The sequence below is a fragment of the Amblyomma americanum genome, chromosome 6 (assembly GCF_052857255.1).
Source record: "Amblyomma americanum isolate KBUSLIRL-KWMA chromosome 6, ASM5285725v1, whole genome shotgun sequence".
NCBI classification, from domain to species: Eukaryota; Metazoa; Arthropoda; class Arachnida; order Ixodida; family Ixodidae; genus Amblyomma; species Amblyomma americanum.
This window is the reverse complement of record NC_135502.1, coordinates 35,346,276-35,354,700: the sequence shown is the minus strand read 5'-3', so window position 1 is coordinate 35,354,700 and position 8,425 is coordinate 35,346,276. Positions and strand designations below refer to the sequence as shown.

The following is an 8,425-nucleotide window of genomic DNA, read 5'->3' as shown; positions in this document are numbered from 1 at the left end:
GCTCTGATGTGTTCTGCTGGTAGATATTCAATGCGCGAAGCAGGATCTTTTTAGAAAAATGCTTAAATGGAATGCAAAAATAACCGTTTCTCGGAAGTGAAGCATTTGAAGCCTAACGCCTGGGCCTAGACACGCGCGTATAATCTGCTATGTAACTATGAAAACGAATTCCTGTGTGTTAGTCAGGTCAGATCTTTGTATCGTTTCTTAATCTGAAGAAGTGAAGCCCAGACGCAGGATAATCTTTGCCTCTCAGTCCAGCTGGTACACTTTGCTAATCCCCATCACCGCAAACGGCATTTACTGCACACTTACCAACTGTGTGCTGTGCTGTGGGTTGTCGTGTTTGATGAAGGCTTTGGTTGCTGAATATGCTCACTGAAAGCGCCTAGCTAGGATAGTAATGAGAACAGAGAGAGGGGGCGCGTTCCGTAGAGGCAAGGAGACCAGCTGAGATTTTTTGTATCAGGTACTCTTTATGTGGTGCAATACCTGGAGTGAAATATTGGTAACAGGAGCATTAACTGAGGCTGAAAGATGCAGAGATGCTGTTTGTCCCCTGTTCTTTTTATTGTCGTCAGGACAGCGCAGCGATTAAAATGTGCACCTTCGTTGGGTAGTTTGCCATCCTGTCCCAGCCGTCTTGTGGATCTGGTGGCGCGGCGGATCACTCTTCTTCTCCTCCGCCTCCACCTCCGCTTTTCCCTTTGCCCTTGCCTTTGCTCTTGCCACCCTTCTTGCCACCTCCGCCGGCGCCACCAGCGCCTCCGCCTCCGCCGCGTCGCACCCGAGACATGGCGGGACTATCGTTCAGCTCGGCCTGTAGCTCTGCAGCGGCTGGATCTGCGTGGGAAAGTGAAGCAACTTGTATGAATCCTTTGGAATCAATGCTGGGTAGACTAATTTATTTCGATGTTCTTTTGTTCGTCATTGTTTATCCTCGCAAGTATCCTGATATGTGTGTAATACGTAACCTCGTTTCTTATCGCCAAGTTTTATACTTTTCAGGGTCAGTGATTGCATACCATTTTTATTATTATAACGTGACACGTTAGACTCCTTGTAGGTGCCCTTAAATTACAATACAAAATTGTGGTATGTACGCTACTTAAACAGTCTATTGTGAATAAATGACGAATAACTACAAAGGCATGGATTCCTTATTCAAACACGAGCATTACTTAATATTTTACATGCGATGCCTGTTAATCGCAGAAACTATACCATTAGACCAATATAAAGGATTAATATGTCTGTCGAGGGACACGAACACAGGAAAGGGCCATGCTGAATTTCTTTCTTTTTTTGTTCTTGATGCCCTTCATATTAGCAAAGCGTTAAATCTTTTCTCACCTATCACCACTCATAGGGAATTTAAGGAGGAAGAAGAGGAAAGGCAGTGAGGTTATCTGGAAAAATAACCGATTTGCTACCCTGCACGGGGAGAAAGAGATGAGGGGATAAAAGAAATGAATGAGAATTGAGAGTAGCACGAAATTGAAATCAGTGTGCAAAGTCAGCAAGCATTCGGTAAAATAACAGCCTATCGTGCAGGCCAGGAGTTCTCAATAAGCGGAGCAGTGCCTTGAAGGCCTTCACCGCCAAAGAACGCCGTGGTCAGTGACCCAAAATGTTCATTTCCTTCAGTGGGCGTGCATATAGACGCTCCAGCGCACGGCAGAAAGACTGACTTTCGGTGTTTTATGCGCTGTTATAGCGAATATAACATCACTGTCTTCGTTCTGCCTCAATTTAGGCCCTCTACCTGCTTATGTATGCGCCGGCATTTTTCAGCTTTCGAGTTCAAAGGAAAAAATTTATTTTTGTTCAAGTTCACTAATTTTTGTGTGCGTGTGTGAAAGCCTCAGCGCTGATTTTCTCGTTTTCACGTACGACACGTGCTACCTAGAATCCAGTTTGCTTTGATCTCCGGTTGTGTAATGATGTAGCCGACACTTGTTTGTAATTATATGTTAAGGCTAATAAGAAATTACTCCATGGCGTGGAAACGCACTCTAAGCATTTAAGATGTCACCCTTTCCTGCAATGTTAGGAAAGGCAGCCAGCAGACGAAGTCACTCGGTGGCTATAACGTTGGCTATATCTATAACAAGTTCGGAGGTTGAATCCTGACCATGCAGCCTGTACTCTCATGGAATGTTTGAGGCGGAAACTACGGTGTATGGAAGTTTCCGCATTCTTCAGACAATCTCAGATAGTCTTAACTACGCAGAATTTCTCCACTACACCATGCCTCATTTTCTATGCTGTACATTTGCCGGATATAGAAAAACTAATATATCGAGAAAAGTTGCTAGTAGGCTTTCACGAGGATTCATTTCCAGGTAGAAAGGTCGGCCAATGAGCTGTACAACACGGCGAGGGCTGTTTATAATAAGTCTTGACGGCCTAAAAGTTAGGGTACAACCACCTTAAAGGGTTCGGGGTGTGTTTTAAGCTCAGTCACCATCTTGATTTCAATTACCTTTGAAGAAAGCTTTCTCTTTTTTTGCATTTTCAAGTTAAACGAATGACACAAGGCTTGATGCCAGCTGCACCTATACGACATTAACAACGAACAAGGTTCCAGTGTTTGATGAAGAGGCATTTTTAAAGCCTAAATAAACGTCTACAGCCTGCTCTCTATCGCACGAAATGAACAAGAACACTCGCGTTGAAACTATACAATATAGTACCTTTTAAACAGCGCTTAAAACCTTACTGTTTGCAAATATGATCGGTCTCTACAAGTACAGTGCCTTTAGAAAGCGGATAAAATCTATCCCTTAGGGAGCATGCAGGTGCCAACAATGCGACGACTGTTGTTGCTTTTTTTGCTACTGATTTATCGTTTCTTGGCCCTTCTAGGCTTCAGTACAGGTCTTAGGCGCGTACGCGTCGCGTTCATAGTTTCTTTTTGATGCCACCGCCCCATGTGCTCGCCGGTTTGGATGCCGCAGAACCGTTATGGCAACCAGTGCATAATTTTCGAGCAATCTCTGCCTTTTCGCAAAACTCTCTAGGGTGCTGTTCTGAGCTACAAGCGGACGTGCTCGATATACTCACCTTCATCTTGGCAATTCACAAGCGCTGCGATCAGAAGTGCGCCGATGCATACTAGCAGCCACGTCTTCATGGCTGTCTCCTGGCTGGATCTTCTTTTGCTGCACCTCCTACTCCGGTCTCTTCATTGGAAGTCGGGTGTACCTCTTATATACTCGTACGATGAGCGCCTTGAAGGTAACTAGACTGTCCGCTTACGTCTCTGTCGCTGGGAGTGTTGTCTCGTAGAACGCCTGTGTTTTGTCAGATGCGGAACCTGCGTTGAGGAAGTGAGTGCTGCTTACTTCTGAATGCTGGCTTCGCTGTTGCACGTAACATGTTTGATAGCATGTGTCGAAGCCTTGCGATGCCTTGTTTTTTTTGGAAATGAATGCACAGGGATGGGGATGTCGCGTGCTGGCCACATTTCCTGCCAGTAAAGGATGAACACTTTCCAGGTGCTGCGATTATTGATACTTAAAGCTATTTGTCTGGTATATAAAGCTAAAGGAGAGAGAAACTAAGCCATCAGTCTCTTGCTTTTCACTTTAGCAAGGGCTGAAGAAGTGAAAATTAGGTTGCACCTAAGTTAGGTTAGACTTAATAACTAACCGACTGTTTCTCTGCCCCTAGGAGCCGCTTGAGCATGAATAGCTGCTTTAGTAAATTTCGACTAATAACACAATCTCGGTGCGTTATCGATTATTGCTTCATCAGGGGGAGATCAGTGGAGGATTGAGCTTCAGGACGCGTATTTAAAAACACAGGATGCGCTGGTAAGACTGCGCAATGAGGTGTTGTTAATTTTCAGTCAGCTCAACCGGTCTTGTATTGAACATTTCTTGAACATCAGCTTCCCATTGCTGTCGTATTAAGTAATAATTGTCGGCTTTCCTGTGCAAGCGTCAGTTTATGTTCATGATAAATTTGTCTATTTGATGCGCTATTTGCCACCCTGTTCAATCTCCTCTTCGATTCGTACGGCGTAACTTTAACTTTGTTATTTTTGTTCCGTTGGAAGGAGGGCCAGACATCTCTGAGGTATTCATGTATTTTTTGTGTTTTCTGGGAGACGTTGATGCCTTTAGCCGCGTCTCACAATCGCACTTAGCACTCCGTACTTCGGCTTTGAAGAGGCTTTTGTCGTGAAGCGTTCGGCTTTCTTTTCCTTGCTATCGTTTCTTACGTATTAAGTCTTAGAATTAGAGGTCTATATTGAGGCCCATGCAAGAACCTGGGCTCTCAGAAAAAAAGTTTTTGAGAATTTTTTAAACCCTCTTTGCCTGTTTTTTTACTTCATCGCTTATAGGTAGTGGTACAATAGCGCTTTAAAAATTGTTTTCTTCTTTCGATGCATCTCTGCGTGACTGAATTTGTTGCTTAGACTTACCTTTTGTTTTTTAACCTTCGACAGGTGTCAAATATGCGTTAAAAAAAATCAGGGCTCATTTTCCTCTCGACCGAACTTTGAACTTCTTGCTGTACTGTCGATTTCACTGTGTTCGCCATTCGTCGACTTCTTTTGCGCAATGAGTGACTGCGTGATGAAAGCCAGCCGCATCATGTAGCGTCCCAGTTGTTGATTTTCGTCTTCTTGCAGGTGTATAGAAGATGAAGCGCATATAAGGCAGATGCGATGTGTTTTTCACAGCGATGCTCAGCACCCTTTTTTACATTTCTTAAAGCAGAATGCAAAATGAACTAAAACGATAACTTGTAATGCATTCGTCCACAGCAGCATGCGGCGGAACAGAGCTCATTAAGCATGCAATAAAAATTACTTCCGGCAACAATTCTCGTGGGTATATTTTTGTCGCTATGTCGAATATTGCTAATAGGAGAGGCGCGAAATGAAACGAAGCTTCATAACCATCGCAAACAAAGGTGTCCGCGGTTCTTATAGACGTCTGCTCGTGCGGATTCTTTTTGTACTTTGAATTCGCTGCTTCAGTGCCGCCAATGCGAAACCTCGTTTACGATAACTGCATTGCGTTCAATGGCATGGTTGTCGCTGCTTCTGGACGCTCGGCAAGAAGGCCACCAATATTCGCAGCTGTAACTAACGCGAACTAATTAATATCCTTCTTAAATGTCTGAATATTTCTCGTGAAGCATCACTGAAACGTCAAAATGATTCTACAAAATCTTCGTTGTAAACACTCAATCTAAAGTTGTGCTGCATCCCAACCTCCGACAGGAGCGAATGAAGCCGCATGTTTCCAAATGCGGGCGTGAATTAGCCGAGTGGCAGGACGTGTTTTCCTATGCTGCCATCTTCTATCACATGCTGGATGTCATCATCTTCGTCTTCTGAAGGGTGTCGGGTCCAAATCTTCTAATCTAAGTTTTCGCTAAGCTTGTATATATGTGTCCAAAGTGAGCGCCTAATGCAAAAGCGTCGTTTCTTCCGCCTTGCGCTGTGTTGTTGTCCCGCGCTGAAGGGCTTTCTCGGTACAGGGAACAGCGTGATCCCTGTGCGCTGAATACAGCGAGCGAGACAGCCTTCACTCAGGAACGACACATACAGCGTTTTACAAAGCTTCTAAATTTTAGGGGTGTCCTACACCTGCATTTGCGGGGCTGGAGAGCCTTTGGTGTCAGCATGCAAATTTGCCAACTTCGGTCCTGGTTCGAACGAATTGTTATCAAGCTCAGGTGGCAGTTTGTCACTAGGCGCTTGTAGGTTCGAAACCTGATGTGGGTAGTATCTTGTCGCCTGTCATTTACGGACCCATTGCAGATATGACGTACTCGGCTTTTTTAGATGCAATACATTTGTCCAGGCCAGCTCTTCTGTAGATAGCCTTATTTTAGCTTGCATGACTACATTTTCTGGTAAGTAGTAATGGGTGTTTACCTGGGAGATGAAGTTGTAGGTTGTGGGACACGTCGAAAGCTTCATTGCGAAAGGATTACGTAAGCCTGCTTTAGACAAGTGTACTTTGGCTCGTACACACGCACAGTGCTCTATTTAGCGGCATCAAAGAAAAACGCCCAAAACTGGCAGTGAAAATAGTTAAAACACTACATGTATAACTTTTCGAACACCTTGCTCTATGTAAGCCTCAAGAGAAGCCGGTGGTGAAGCAATCGTGAAACGAGACATCGCCACGGATGACATAAGATATGGACAGCTGCAGGCATGTCCAGGAAGAATATTGGGGCCGAGGGAAAAACCCAAAGCAGGCAAATAAACGAAACATTTATGCTATACAATATTTATAAATGCCTTAGTATCAAAAATGCCTGTGCCATTAGAAATGGCGACCACCAACACGTGCGACCATGTGACATCATCAGGACTTGGCCTGCGTGGCACGTGGCAGTCTGCCTTCAAATGTGTGAGCAAACTGCCCACCGCGGTTGGTGGCTGAAAATTTCAGAAAGCTCGGCACGGTTGGCGTGCCGTGACGTCGAGAAGTCGGGGTCACTCGGCCAAACTTAATTCATCGTAACAGGAACTTGAGGACGTGAAGTTCACCAACTCAACCGGTCAGCGTTGTGCGATGCGTAGCCGGCAACGTGTTCGCTGATATGGCAAACTGCTGTTGTTGATAAAATTCAGTAATTTGGACAGGGGGTGGTCCGGGCATCGGCGTCGCATGCAGGAGGTGTGGGTTTGATCCCCAGTTCAGCCGCGTACCCGCCAGTGGTACAATGGGTACAAGCTTTGCCCTGGCCTGGTGCTCGGCTTCTTTGGAGTGAAATGCTTGGGAAATGGGTCTCTGGCCCCACCTTGAGAAAACGAAAACAGCTTGTGCCATGGCACTCTTGCCCTCAGATTCTCTTGCGTCTCAAAAATTCCCACTCAACATAATGTAGACGGGGAACGTCTAATGATTTCTAGGCCTGGAGTAGAGGCCTTACGTTGCCTGCGTGGGAGGACCTGAAGGCATTGCAGTGGAAGTGACGCCTTGTTGACCTACGACTCTGGTTGATAAAAAGCTCTAAACGAAGAAGCAGATCAACCCAAACGTCATCATAGGGTCGAGGATCACGCCCAAATTTAAAAAATATTCTCCTATGTTCATTAGTTTAAGTGACTGTTGGCTTCCGTCATGTATTAAATGAATTCGATTTAAAATAGAACTAAAAAACTAGGTACTGATACTGTACTGCGTATGTTTTCTTCCGGACCTCGAAAAGGCACCTAGAAAACGACCTGAGCAGAGCACACGACCTAACGAATGGGTAGGTAGCACTACACAGCCTTGAATTACATTCTGATGGAAAGACGACACATATGCAGTAGGCATAGTGAAACTACACACTGATATTGCGAGCATAGCTTAACACGTTGAAAGGTGTGCACCCTGGGGAACGTCGCTGAATATGAATAATTGACACACGGACAAGATACCTAGAAATGCCCGGCGCCTGAAATGCTGAGCACTGGTTTGCTTCGGCAGGAGTGCTTGGAACATTTTCTCCCCCAGTTTCTCATCTTGCTCACTTGCCTTCGTCTTTTTATTTCGACTTCAAATTTTTAACGACTGCGGTGAGCACGTCCGCAACATTCATTGTTAATTCAGTGTGCGCCGTGTTTTCGCGAACGTGGCAGAGGACACTCACAGCAAGTGCCTACAAACGAAGCGTATGCAACTCGCATAGTACGCCCTGTTCTCAAGGAAGCAGTGAGAGGATCCGTGTTCGCAGAGTTTAATTGCGCCTTTATATTTCCTGTAACAAACCGCCTTCATATTTTTTTGTTTAACTTTTTGGGCCGGTTAAACTGCCCTGAAAACAGAATGTATAAGAAGCGGACCGAAAAAAACAACAACACTAAATCGCTTTAAGCAGGCGTGTGAATATTATTCTAAGGAGATTACGGTCATTGTAGACCGCAGTGTGAGCGCAGCGCCATTAAACTTTCTTTATAGTCAAAATGGGTTGGGACCAGACATTTAATTCAACGGAAATTTACGCAGCGATATTTCTGTTGGGTACACTGCCTTGCGAGAAACATCAATGTTGACAAGGAGAGTACTTTTTTTGCCAATATCAAAAACAGCATTGCATTTGTTTTTTTTTCATTGCCTACAAAGTAGGCATTGGAAAGCAGTGAATTTTTAGGTCTGAGCGAATGCGAAACGTAGGGTGATATTTCACAAATATTTGGAGCCTAATAACTCGAATAGTTAAATCACCATTTGTCCCGCAGCCTATTAGTAGACAAAAAAAAAATAGGCGCCGCGACAGGAGAGGTGAATAATTGTGGAAAATAATATGGCTATTTGCGACAATGTTTAGAGTATAAATTAAATCTACCATTAACATTCCGTTGAAGTTGCCGGCTACTCGGGTACCTTGTAACTATTGGGTACTAGATGGCCGGGAATGGTGCGCGGCTACCCAAGTGACCGGCCGCATTTCCGCTATAATC

At 44.7% G+C, this 8,425-nt stretch overlaps 1 long non-coding RNA gene across 1 annotated transcript; it reads right to left on the bottom strand.

The window, feature by feature from the left end:
• Window positions 1–657: 657 nt before the first annotated feature.
• LOC144094642 (uncharacterized) lies at window positions 658–3,171 on the bottom strand. Its single transcript, XR_013306535.1, has 2 exons — window positions 3,067–3,171; window positions 658–843 (listed from the first exon to the last, which is right to left on the bottom strand). It is a non-coding gene; the product is annotated as an uncharacterized LOC144094642 (long non-coding RNA).
• Between the last annotated feature and the right edge of the window lie 5,254 nt (window positions 3,172–8,425).